This window comes from Protopterus annectens, chromosome 13.part0 (genome assembly GCF_019279795.1).
Source record: "Protopterus annectens isolate FY-2018-M chromosome 13.part0, PAN1.0, whole genome shotgun sequence".
In the NCBI taxonomy this organism is placed as follows: domain Eukaryota; kingdom Metazoa; phylum Chordata; order Ceratodontiformes; family Protopteridae; genus Protopterus; species Protopterus annectens.
In genome coordinates, this window is record NC_056747.1 from 773,159,574 (window position 1) to 773,174,439 (window position 14,866).

Consider the following 14,866-nt stretch of genomic DNA (forward strand, 5'->3'; position numbering starts at 1 on the left):
TATTTCCATTATTTTCTTTTGGTATATTTGTGGAATAATAAAAATACTTACCAAAAATTCCATTTTGCTTTTCAACACAGAATTAACCCAATTTGCTTTTTTATAAGATAATTTATATGATTTCCATAATTTCCATATTTCTTTTATATTTCTTATTACAGTTTCTAATTCTCTTTTTTTATTTTATTAATGCCAAACACTATTCCCAAAATCTTTGTCAGTTGTAGTAAATTGTATATCTACAATCTTATGACTGCTCCCTAATCCTTGACTTTTTTTTATTAAGATCCATCCCTATTTCTTTTAATAATGTTATTAAATATTGAATTGCCCTTTCCATCCAAAATATTTTTAACAACTATATCATCTGCATAGGTCATGATAACTGGAATTGTTACACATTTTCCTATTTCATATTCTGATTTTCTCATCTTACTCTTTGGCTGACTATTAAATTCATAATTAAAACAAACAAAATATTACTCATTGGACATCCTTGTCTAATCCCATTATTCATTTCTACTTTTCTACGTAACCATCCATTAATTTGTATCCTCACCCTACTATTTTCATAAGCAGTCATAAAAAATATTTTAATTGTCTTACTAATATTGTAGTTATTCATAGATTTCCATAATGCTGCATGCCCTGTTGTATCAAAAGCTTTATTAACATCTCCTGCCAATAATTTTACTTCATGACCTTCTTTCATAATGTCATCTACTACTTCCCTTATAATCATTAAAAGTTCTTAACAACGTCTATCTTTAATACTGAATACACTTTCTTCTATTATATTTTGCATTTTTCTCCATCCTTTTCCATATAATCTTTAATATCTTATAGTCAGTATTATTTATTACTATTAGTCATATTTTTTTATTTCTATTTTATTCCCTTTTTCCATAAAAATTAAAAGATTCCACTATAAATCTCCTTATATTTAAAACCAGCTTCCATACATTTATTCAAAATCTTTACAAAATAAGATTTTTTTTCCAGTTTTTGAATGTCTTATACATTTCATAACTAATTCCATCTAAACCTGATAGTGAATCTATGTTAACTTGTTTAATTATTTTATCTAATTCTTCTATCATTATTTCTCTTTCTAATTCTTTATTCATTAAATATGTGAATTTTCTAAGTTGCCAGTTCATTGAATTTCTCTGCTTTCTTTTTTTTATACATCTCTTCTACATATTCCACTACTATTTCCATAACCTGTGTATGGTTTTTCTTAACTTTATCATTTTTATATCTCATTTCCCTTATTACACTATTTTTTTTCTCTTTTTCTACTTTTCCTAAATATGCTGCTACCGCTTATTTTTTCCCTTGCAGTAGATATCTTTGTGTAAATAACAGATTTTTGATTCTTTCCTTAGTCTTCTCACATATTACTTTTTCCTTTTCATAGAATTCCATTCTGTTATATTCTAAATTTTTAAAAAACATTTCATATTAATCTGCACATGCTTTTTTTCTTTCTTTATTCTATTTATTTCCCAACTTATATAAGTCTCTCTATATTTCTTTTTAAATAGTATAGTATCCACCACTCAGTCCAATTTTTGTAAAATGATATCATTGCTTAACACATTCCATCTGAGTGACACCTCCAGGTGTATCTGCAGTTAACTCCTACTGACCCCTCTAGGTGTCAAATATTGCTTGTTCATATTTTCATAAATAATTCCAAAACCATGTTATATACAGGGTTTTAATATATTTCATCTTAAAGCTTAAACAACAGCAAACTCAACTGCATTCCTATTTGACCTCTGTCTACTGTAGGTAAACAGAACTGTTGTTTTCATGATATTCATTTATATAGATGTAATTTTCACATTTTTCTAAATATCTCAACAGCCAAGTAATACAGACAGCACTCCTTAGCCTCACACGGAAGCACTCAGATAGATGAATAAAATGCTGCTGTCGGTATGTTTATAACTTGAGTGGTTGCTGAGATATTGTACGTTGTTTACAAAATATTACAAATGCAATAGTTAGTGTTTACTGTGACTTAGAAAATTTGGTTTAAGACCTAGAACCTAAAGATTACTACCAGTATAACAATATTTTTCACTGAAGAGTTTGACATTTATACTTCTTTTATAACCCCTATGGTTTCAGAGATATGAACATTTGTTTGAAATGTGAGGACATAATTTGATTCTGTCAAATGGCTTAAACTCCACCCATTGGAAGTTACAGTGCAAACTTCCTGAGCTCCATTGGAGTGAATAAGTTAATGTTCTTTCTATAAATGTGTAATTATACCTTCTCCATTACCTTCTATATTCTACTCTTTTTCATTTATTTTTATTCCTTTTCCTATCTTAATATACACTTTATTTTTTTTAATTTCTATCCATATTGCTATATGGCCAATCATCTTGTTTGACACTCATATGACAGCTGTAGTGCAAAGGATGGATTGGCCAAATGACAAAATCTGACAATGATTCTAAGCACTGTTTATATAATTCATTAAGCTCAAACCGACACACAGAATTTTGGAGAGGCATTACATAATTTTTGTTTTAAAACAAAGAAGAGAACATGAAACTTTGCTGGAAGTAGAACTACTGAGTATCAGAACACAGATACATCTCTGCCTTCTTTACCTTCACTCCAGATCATTAGCTGGAAAAACTGTGATAATCCCTTTCTTTTCTCCATACCACCTATTTGTTTCCTATTAATTCCCCAAACCCTAATTTTGTTGTAAATGTCAGATAAGAGTGAAGAGGTTTATGAGGAAGGCACAAGCTCATCAGTGTGAAGAGTAAGCGCCATTTACCATTTAACTTACCATAGACCCATGAAGGTCTGCTCAGAGAGAGTTAAGTTAAAGACTGCAACTCACAGCAGTCTCACTGTGGTTTTATTTATATGTTATTGGTAGGTTGGGGGGGTTAGCAACACAAAAATCATAACACACATATCTGCTACAACATCACATTTTTCATTTCAAGCTTTATTGGGGTACTTCATACATAATTAAATAATAAACATGCAGTACAGTAAAATATATTTTGGCTATTCGTAAATGACTGATTAATTAATTACTTCTAAACAGTATCCTGGCAGTAATTTTATACTACTGCTCTGCATAAATAATTTGGTACTGTATTCAAAAATTGATATAACTGAGAACTTACTAAATATTGTAAAATATTTACCCACTTCAACTCAAATGTCTCCAATTTCCCACTCAGTTTCACTAATGTTCTCTCTATTAATGCCATCTTTTCAAACAGTTCCAGTTGTTCTTCGAAGGAATGGAAGGAGATTCTGATGTGAGAACTTTTGCTGTCATTGCTGGAAAAATGTTAGTGTGATAATCTTATAATAGTAGACACTATTAATGCCCATGAAGGGGGAGACCTAGCTATGTCCCTGGACAAGTACCAAAGAATGTTGCTAAATGACAAAATAACAAACCATGTGCTGCCGTAGCTCTTATCAGACCTAGGCCTCACCAGCATATCCCAGGTTATCATCGCCATAAGCTTTCTGCTCTCTAAAATAAATAAATAAATAAATAAACAAATAAGCCCTTTATTTTCAGGTCCCACCAAAACCTCTGTTAGGAAAACTGGAAAGTCTGTCAAATGTCTCTGATGAAATGCTCTGATGAAGTCCTATTAAACAGGATGAAGGAGCTAAACTATAGCCTATTAAACTACTTAAATCATAGTGAACATTTGGATTATTTAGTTTGCCCACGTCCAAAGTTATGCTGATAATCTTTGGGTTAATTTGATGGGTATGTCTGATGTCTCTATGAAATGGTGGGACTTGCTGCTTTTGAGGATGCTGAATTCCTACATGACCAACAGATGACGATGGCGCCACTTAGTAAATGGTGGGGATTCAAGAAAAAAAAAATAGTATTAGTTAACTGACTTGACAAAATTATTTCTCATTATTCCTCATTAGACTGGAAGGCCAGGAATGAAAATGTAATTTAAGATTAAATGATACTTTGGAGGTGAAGAAGAAAATGGCTTGTTGTACTATATGAGAGTTAAAATGACAGACTGAACTGGATTTGCTATGGATTCCTTAAGTGTCGCATTTTTTAATTTCTTTTGGGTTTCTAATACCATGACGAATGGATCCTATTCTTAAGTCAAAGTACGATTAAAGTTCATGACATTAGCATTGTTTCAGTCTTTGACATCAGCCAGAAATGCTCTTCGCAGCACCCGCAATATGCCCAGTAATAGCTCCTTCTGCAATTTTTATGGTGTTACATGGGTTGGTAACATATTGAAATGCGATTGTAGATTCTTTTTTATAAGAACGATTGCTCCTACAACTATTGGAACGGTCTGGATATCTTTCTTCCACATTACCCTCAATTCTGCCTGCAGATACTGATATTTTATGACTTTGTGTCTCTCTGTATGCAAGACACTATAGTCACTGGGTGTGGCGATTTCAAAGATCAATGCTACTTTTGTCTTCTTTTCATGGACCACTATATCCAGTTTTCTAGCTTTTATCTTTTGAACTGTTGTAATGGGTGATCCCATGTGATGTAGATTTCATCATTTTCTATGATACTTTGTGGTTAATGGTTCCAGTGTTTTTCAGCCACCTCAATACCATAATATTTGCACAATCCCCAGTGCAGTAGTCTTGCCACATTATTATGCCTCTCAGTATACAGTCCTTCTGCCATTAGTATGTGACAACCAGCAATGAGGTGTGCAACTGTTTCCAATTCTGTTTTACAAAACCTACATTTGCCTGTTTCTCCCACACATTCAATGGACTTTGTAAACCAATGTGTATGTAGCCCACTATCTTGGGCCACCAATATTAACCTTTTATCTCTTGGTTTTAATTCACCTCTCCTTAATCATTCTTGCATTCTATCCTGATCAACATGAGGTTCTTCCAGACGTTTGTTATACTTGCAATTATATTTATACATTTTCCACATTTCTTGCCTTCTCATCTGATCCTTCACCTTATATTATATATATATATATATATATATATATATATATATATATATGTATTCTTTCATTTTTTGGCACATTCAGTTGCTGCCTGATTTTATCTACTTCCGGTTTGATTTCCATTCCTGCTTGATGCCAATATGCTTCTGCTAAACTAAGCAGAGAAGTCATCTTAGATTTATTCTCCTCATGTTTCAAAACTACATTTGGGTTTTGTGATGTCAGCAGATATGTGTGCAGTCCCACAATTGCAGATCTATACATGTAATCAATTTCAAAGAGGCCAATCCTTCCTTTGGAATGGAGAATATATAATCTTGGTGTGCACTGATTTTTATAAATCATTTGGTGAGCATGAAGCATCTTTCTTGTTTTCTTGTCTAATCTATCCAACATGATTTGGGGCCAGTCAATCACTCCAAAATGGTAAGTTAGGACAGGAAGAGCAAATTGGTTTATAGCTTGAGTTTTGTTCCTAGATGTCAACGCTATTTTCAGGATTAATTTAAGTCTTCTAAAGTATTTCTTACTAAGTTTAATTTGCATTTGTTCATGTTTTATTGTTGATTCATCAATTCCCAAATATTTATAAAGTACCTCCTGCTCAAGTTTTTTTATATCACCTTCCTGCCCCAAACTGATATTTTCTTGGTGCTGCAGTTTTCCTGCTTTAAAGGCTGCTTTTGCACATTTATCAAGAACAAATATTCTTATACCATCTGAAAAAGTTTTGACAACTTGCAGTTGTGCTTTCAGTTCCTCATCTGATCAGCTATACACTTTTAAATCATCGACAAAGAGAAGATGATAAGTCTTTGCACTTTGTTGTTTTCTAGGAGCCAAATTATAGCCATGGCCTAAGCTGTTAAATAAACAGCTTAATGGGTTAATGGCAAGGCAGAATAGCAGCGGTGACAGGGAGTCACCCTGGAATATCCCCCTTTGAATTTGTATCCCTGGGATAATATTTTGTCCTTTATCATGGCTTAATTGCAAAGTGGTCTGCCACTGTTTCATGTTCACTGTAATGTAGTCAGTCAGGATAAGGTGTATCTTATACATTTTTAAGCACTCTTTTATCCATGAATGTGGGATACTATCAAATGCTTTTTTTAGTCACTCCATGCCATACTTAGATTTTTCCCCTTTTTACAGTTCTCCACTATGACTTTATTTAACAACAAATGATCCTTTGTTCCATATGACTTTCTTTTATTGCCCTTTTGTTCTATTGACATAATTGAGTTTTCTTCTAAATGACTATAAACTTTGTCAGCATCAATTCCAGTGTATAATTTATATGTTGTTGGAAGACAAGTTATTGTTCTATAATTTTTAGGGTCACTTGCAGGTTCACTCTTAAGTAGGAGCATTGTTTTTCATGTTGTTAGCCAGGTTGGTGTCTATTTGGGGTGTGCATATAAATAGTTCTTACTCATGGCTAAATCTTCATGCAAATATGTTAATACTTTTAACCAGAAGTTAGGTACTGCATCTGGGCCTGTGGTTTTCCAATTAGAGGCTTTTCTTAATTTTGTATCAATCTCTCTAGTTGTTACTACATCCAATTTCATATACTGTACCTTTAAACTTATTATTCTTTCTTTTACTTCTTCTGTCCATTTAACATCTTTGGTATGTTACACGGGATCTTCATAAATACTTCTCTAAAATATGTTTCTTCTTTTTTGTGGTCTTTCGATTCCTTTTACCTTGTTTCCCAATTCTCTATAAAAACTTTTTGGGTCATCAATAAATTGCTTATTTTGTACTTTTCCTTTATATTTATCTGTGTATCTTCTAAGTTTTATCGCCTGTGCTGAGATTTTTAGTTTATTTGCAATAGTGCATGATAGAGCCGGATCTTTTCTAATACTGCACATTGCTTTTATCATGTCTACCTTTCTAAGAATTTTGTTGATCTGTTCCTTCTTCTTCCCTATACTCTTCTAACAGTGACACTTCTTGTCTTAATTGCTTTATAGTTTTCTCTGTTCGATATTTCCATGATGGTATTCGGTTTCTCCCCTTCCTTTCCCTCACTACCCTGTGTTCTTGTGGTAGAACTTTATCAGTTATTAATTTAGCTGCACAGTAATATATCCTGTTTACTTCTGTTATATTGCATGCATCTCTGTGGACAGTCCCAATTACTGTGTTCATTTGTTTTATCAAACTTCTGACTTTTGGGGTTTTATTGACCTTCTGCACTCTATTTCTTTTATTGATCTTAATGTATCTGTCTGTATTAAATCAAGCAACTCTTCTCTTAGCTCATTTTCTTCTAAACTGAGGGCACATTTTTTGTTTTCCATTTCCTGTGGGCATTCTTTAGAAAGTTCAATAGTATCTTCCTGTGGCACATTCTCTTCAAGTTCATCCTGTTTTATCCATTGCTTTGTCATATGGGAACTCACTGGCCTATCATTCCTCAACATTGACTGCGTGCATCTTCCTGTGGCACATTCTCTTCAAGTTCATCCTGTTTTATCCATTGCTTTGTCATATGGGAACTCACTGGCCTATCATTCCTCAACATTGACTGCATCTGAGTTTCCACATTTTATTGCTCCTTCCCTTGCTTTCAGCTTCAAGTGAACATTTATATTGGTTTTCTGTGGAAGGCTCCAAAATATCTTTATATGCCACCTGACCAATTGCTTCCTGTTCCACTGGTTTCCCCTTAATTTGGATGTTCATTGCTCTATCCTGTTGTGGTGCTTTTTGAATTATATTTTCTATACTAAATCCTTTACTTCGCAAGCATTCCATAGCCTTATTTTCTATTTCTTTAACTTCTCCATTACTAATCTCCTTTTCTGCTTTTCAACTTTGTCTTCTTTTTTTGTGTTGTAAAATTTTCCATGTCTGAATTCCTTTGCCTGTATTTCTCAAACTATCTTTGGTCCTGCTCTTTTTGTAGTGATTCATTTTGCTTTCTCCTTTTCATAGATATTACATCATATTAAATCTCTTTTTCTTTCCCATGTCCATATTTCCTCTTCAGATGTCTCCTGATCTTCCTGCTTCTCCTTACTTTGTGGACTCACTCCATCTTGCTGTGATATAACCTGTGTTAGACCTTCTACACCAAATCCTTCACTTTGCAGGCAAGCCATAATTTCAGCTTCTATTTTTTTTAACTTCTACTTTAGTAATCTTCTTTGCTACATTCCCTCTTTGTGATATTATTTTTTTTATTGTGAAATTTTCTATATATGGATGCCTTTGCCTGTATTTCTCTTCGAATATCTTTGGGGTTGCCTTCTTTATATTGATTAATTTGGCTTTTGCCTTTCCATAAAGATTGCACCATAACAAATCTGTCTTTCTTTCCCATGTCTATATTTCTTTTTTATACATTTCAAAAATCTTTAGGTTTTGTTGTTTATATTTTCACACCTCCTCAGATGCTTCTTTTTCCAAAGAGTTCAAAGTTTATTGGTCTATATACTGTCTTTCACAAATCTGTTGTATTAATGAACATGCATTTTTATTAGAGGCTTATGATAGTGTTTCTTGTGAAAGTATTTTTCTTTTCTCTAATTTCTCTCAATCTTTTTGTATATCTTGTATCTGGAAATTCTGGGCTTTTTGCATAATAGTAACAATACATAATTTCTTTCTTATCCTCAATAGTCCACTCTATTGTCTTTATGGCTCTTCATTGGCTTCATCAGTTTTTGTGATTTTTGAGGACTGCTTCTTCCATCAACAACAGGGGGGCCATCCTCCCCCTGGGGCAGTCTTTGCCCCATTGTAAGAATGATTCTGTATTTGAAGATTCTACAGTCATTTTTCCAGTCCTGGCACCAGTGTGCCTACTAGGATTGGACACTTTTATCCTGGGTCCTGTGCACCCAGCTATCTTTTTTAAATTTTTCACCCACTTCTGTCCATGGTATATGCTAAATAAATACAGTCTATATATCAGTGTCATCTTGGTGAGATTTTGTGAAAAACAGGTTCCACCTCATGAAGGTACTCACCAAAACTTGAGGATGAATTCAATACCAACAGTACTACTCTCCTTTGCTTGTTGACTTATTATCTCTCTATTCAGACCCCTTTCTCTCTCTATTCAGACCAATCATGCATCAGTAAGACTCTAGCCATTGCTTGAAAGAAAAGTCAGAAATAAAAAACACAGGACAATACTGACAGACTTTTTGACTTGTTATGAAAGAGAGAACATAAGTTGTGGAATTTGTTCCAAAGAGGTAAAAAACTATCTGTAGCTGAGAGAATGGTGTTGGTGTAATAAGACTATTCAGATGCATCTTTTTATTTATTTATTTACATTTGTTGACCGGGAATGTCTGACTGGACACAGGTCCATTTTCAGCGGAGATCCGGGGAGAAAAGCTCCACAAATTAAAATATTACAGACATAGTTACAGATGAAGAATCCTAGCAATTAAAATAATGTTCTTATTTTCTGGATATAGGTTCATAGGTTCATAGGTTTATACTAGGCTATCTGCCCGAGGGCATTTACAAGCCTAGCCCATAGTTTTGTGGCTTATGCCACCCCTTTAGTATGGGGAACTATACCCATTGTTTTGCTGTGCCTCTGTCGAGCAGTGACACTGAGGTAATCCCTGGGGTATATCTGCGATCTCCCATCCATTGGTCAAGATTTCTCTTGAACAAGGCCAGCGAGGTGCTCTGCCTCACGTATACCGGGATTTTGTTCCACAGCATAGGGAGTCTTTGGGTGATGAATCTATCCCTCCAGCATGTCCTATTAATAGCCGTGTCAAGGTTTAAGTCTCCCACCCTTGTGGCTCTGACAGATCTAGATTTATTGAGGTGAAGCATATTCATCAAATCTGGGTTTGACATGGCCTTGTATGTCAGGCACAGGTCACCTCTGAGCAAGCGATGGCGACTGAATAGAGCTGAAGTTCTTTCAGTCGGGCAGCATAGGACAGATTTTTGAGACCCTTTATCCTTTTGGTGAGGAACTTTTGTGGCCTCTCCAGCTGCTGCAAGTGTCGGGTCAGATACATTCCGAATGGGGCATTGTACTCAATCATTGGTCTGATGAGTGATGAGTATAGGGAAACTATGACCTCCCTTGATCTAGATGTGAATCCCTTCATGATAAGGTGGGCAATGTAGAAGGTCTTCCTAACTACTTTAGCTACATGGGTGTCGAATGACAGGCTACTGTCAACCTGGGTCCCCAGGTCCTAATAACTTCTTCTGTGCTCAGTGTATTACCACCTATGTGGTAGCTAGGGATAACCTTGTTTTTCCCGAAGGGTATGACTATGCATTTTTGGCATTTAACTTTAGGCCATGGCTCTGGCACCAGTTATCCGTTTCTGTGAGACCTTTCTGAAGGATATCTGTGTCAGATGTGTTTCGACTCTGGCGCCCAGTTTGCAGTCATCTGCAAACTTTGTCAGCCATAACCTTCCTGTGTTTGCTTATACTTGAAGTAGATGCCAAACAAGAGTGGGCCCAGGACTGAGCCCTGTGGGACACCACTTGTGACAGGCTTAGAGTCTGACATGGCGCCAGCAACTCTGACCCTGTGGGTTCTGTCACTCAGCCAGTTTGCAACCCATCTTGTGATGTATGGGTTAACATTTAAGCTGATGAGTTTTTCAATGATACCCGAGTGGGGTATTGTATCGAAGCTTCGCCAGATCGAGGTATGCTGTATGGACTGCCTTTCCCTCATCAATGGCTTTGGTGACTGTTTCAAAAAGTCAACCAAGTTTAAAAGGCATGATCTGCCTTTGACAAAGCCAAACTGGGTTGGATCCAAAGTCTGCAAATTCCCTATGTCTTTGTTTATGAGATCCATTATGATCCTCTCCATGGCTTTGCAGATAAGGCTTGTCAAGCTAATGGGCGGTAATTTCCAGGGTCGGTGGAGGCACCGCCTTTATGAAGTGGGACCACTGTCGAGTGCGCCACTCCTGGGTGCGTATCCAGAGGTGAGACTATGATTAAACAGCTGTCCTAGCTGTGGGTTTAATTCCTCGTTGAGTTCGTGGAGCACACAGCCGGGGACACCATCAGGTCCCATGGATGCTGTGTTTTGCTTTGGAGAGAGCAGTTCTCACTTGGGCGTTAGAGATGTTTGAGGGGCTACAATCGTTTGGTATAGATATCTCTCCTTTGGGGAGGGGAGAAGTTTGCACTGAACCTGTCAGCCAGTATGTTGGCAATGTCTGTAGGATCAGTAATCTTCACATCATTTTGAACTAGTTCTGAGCATATCTGGGAGTTTCCTCCCAGGTTTCTAACATAGCTGAAGAAGGCCTTATGATTGTCTTTTGAGTCTTTAGCTATTTTTCTCTCAAAGTTTGCTTTGGATGATTTTATGAGAGCTCTTAGTTTTTACTTGTAGCGATCAAAGGTGTCTTACCTTTTAAGGATTTTGCTCTATCTTGTAGTAGCTTCCTCCTTTTGTTGTAGAGTTTGTTTATGGCTGGGGTCCACCAGACTGGGCGCTTGCCTTTGGTACAAAAAGTCTTTGTTTTGCTTGGGATTGCCTTATCCATGCAGTCCTGTAGGTGCTGGTAGAAGGCATTTGTAAGTGATTCAGTGGCTTGGGTACTGTGTTCCATGCTCGGGGCCTTAAAGGAGACCACACTAGTCTTTAGAAGTGTGAAGTCGGCTTCGAGAAGTTCTTTACTGTGGTCTTTTTATTTCAGGTGGGGTGGGATGAGGACCTCCAGCGAGATTAGTTTGTGATCTGATCTCACCAGTGAGGGGTATACTTCCAGTGTTGAACATTGTGCTCCCATGTTCGTGATGATGAGATCAAGTATGTTTTCTCCTCTTGTGGGGATGGTGACCAGTTGTTCCATGGCGTTTGAGTTTATGAATTCCAGGAACTTTTGGGCTAGGGTATTTGGGCTTGAGTAGTGTTCCCAGTCTATATTAGGGTAATTGAAGTCACCTAGTATGATGGTGTTTGGAGATACATTTATCCCTCCAGTGTTTTCAGGAAAGCCATGTGAGGTTCCTGAGTTTGTGAGGGTGGCCTGTAACATGCTACAATTTGCAGAGCAGTCTTGCCTATGGTTAATTGCACCTGGATGGTCTCCGATGCATCGTGCGTTGCCACCAATCTTGAGGTGTGGGTGTCCTTGATGAATATGGATACCCCCCTCCTTTCTTGGTATTGTCCGGATTTTGGGGCCGGAACACATGGTATGAGGTAAAACCTGATAGTGCTGGGGTGCTCTCAGGAGCCTTGAACCAGGTTTCTGTCACAGCACAGACATCGATGTTCTCCATACTGAGAAGGGCCTCGAGTGCATGCATTTTGAGATTGAGACTTCTGGCATTGAGCAGCATTACCCTTAGCTTTTTTCCATTTTTGTGTTCTAGGATGGTAGGTTTAGAATTTGAGCCCTGCCTAAAAAAGGCACTATGGGGGTGGCAAGAGCCTTTGCCAATATCCGGAATCCCAGGGGTGACAGGTGCAAGCCGTCCCTTGCTTGGCGTGGCTTGTCCAGCATGTCATCCCAGGCAGACAGACATTGCATCCCCTTTGAATGACACCAGAGTTTAAGCCAATTGTTAAAGCTGATCATCTTATCTCTGTATTGTGGCATCATTCTTGGTGAAGGTAGGATACTGCTCAAGGTCAGGGTCATACCTGCCTGGGCTACATAATCAGAGAGCTCCTCAATGTCTCTTTTCGTGTAGTCCAAGGAGGTACGTCTCAGGTCGTTTACTCCAGCGTGGACAATGACTGAGTCATATTTGTACCTGCTGTTGAGAGACCTGAGTGCTTGCGTTATGTGGCAGATTCTACGGCCCGACAGGCAGCTTACTGTAACCCTCTCCTTACTCAGTCTGGTGAGCGGGACGTCAGTGTGTCTGACTATGGAGTCACCAATGACTAGTGTGTCTGGCATTGTGTTTGGCCTTAAGGGCTGTGACTGTTTGACACTCTGACTGTGAGGTCTATGTGTTGCAGGTGTTGTGTTCTGAGGTGGTAGTTGTTTGGGTGTCTGCTTTGGTGGCCTCTGCTGTTTTGGTAGATTTTTGCTCAGAGCCTCCGAGTATGTCTTTGTGTGTTTATGTGTATGATTTGAGGTTGTGATGGTACTATGTGAGACTGGGTCTATAGTGTGTGTGGTAACCTTCTCCTCCTGTCTGGTCTTGCCAGTCCTATGTTGAGAGAGCTCAGCCTCCAGTTTGGCCGTATAGTTGCATCTCTCACATGTATTTGTGTTTTGTGGGAGGAGGAGGGGGTTGTCTGTGTACATGAGGCATTTGTAACATTGCCTCAGTATTCCCAGGTTCACCAGCTGAGCAGGAGAGGACACTAGCAACTGATCCCTCGACATGCTAGAAGGAATAGACAAAAAAACTTTAAAAGAGATTCCGGGGGATGTGGGTGTCCGAGAAATGGGGTTCGCCTTTTTGGGGTACTATCTATAACAAGAGTGCTGTATCAAGGTGATAAGTACTGTAGGAGCAAGTGCTAGGTTTAACAGATAAAGAATAGTCTACTCGGAGTCAGGTAGAGATGATCTTTTTAGTTATAGGATATGCTGATTAGATCAGTAGTACAGTTCGAGGAAGGTAGTTTTAAGGGAAAATTTGAAGAGTGGACTTTGATAAGGGAATGTAAGCTTTAAAGACTGAAATTTAGATTTATTGTTGTTGACCAATTTAAATGTATTTGGGAATGGGTAAGTATTGGTGCTGGTTAATCCTGATGAGGCAAATGAGAAAATAAAAGAATTGGCAGTGAGATTGATGCAGTTATAGATGGAGCAAAAGGATAAAACCTTACTAAACTGAGAGACATTGATACATTGGGAGAAACAGAAAATGAGTGAGAGGAAATCTTCAGTTTGACTGAAGAAGAACCATCCCTGGGATTCATAAACATGCTTACTGCAGTCACACTGACAGTATTGCAGAGATGCCAAGTCACATGATGTGGCTCGAGGGTACTTATCGGTTAACTAGCTGGAATATCATACCTCAAGCTGCTACTCATCATAAAAAAAAACAAACAAAAAAACTGCCCAGATCAACTGCAGGCTCTGCAGTAACAGATGACATCTCACAAGTGTGTCCAGGAAATCCATTGACAGAAATGATGGGGAAGTAGCAGGTAAACATCAAAGCATGTTCACATCTGCTATATAATGAACACTACAAGAATGGATGGAAGTCAAAGTAAATGGCCGCCAGCATTGTTTATTATCTATTGTTATTACTTTAAGGAAATGGGTATATAGGAAAGTAGGAATTTGGGCAGAGCAAGCAGAGGAACATACGCAAGGAAACAGGAAAGGAAAGGCTGATAGTGGAGAGGGGAGGAGTGGTATGCTTTTCTTTGAGGAATAGTCACTCATTTTTATAGTACGAAAGATGAACAAGGATGTAAGAACAAGACAGGAATTGGAAAGAGGGTAGGGAGTTGGAAGCAAAGGCACTCAAACATGAAAGACAAACAAAGATCACTAGGAAAGGTGCTGACACGTGGAGGGAGTTGACAGTGGAGTTATAGATATACATACAAAGAGAAGACATTGATGATGGGGATGATTTGACAACAAACTGGGAAGTGACACCCAAGAAAGGGAAACACCATGATGGGAGATAGGATTGGTGCATGCTTCCTGTTTTCACACTTCTTGGGCTAGATCCAGGGAGAGGTCAATCACCATCCTGACTACCCTCCCCCTTGAGCCATAGATACATTTCCATGCATTATGAAGGATTCTGATTGGGTTTCTTGAATCATATGATTTGCTATGTGTTCTCAACATAAATGGCCTGATTCACCTCTCAGACTTCACTTCATGTCACTATCAAGGTGAATTTCTTGGTATCCATGTCTCAAACACAAAATAAGTTGATTAAGATCAGGTCATAACCCTCTATATTAG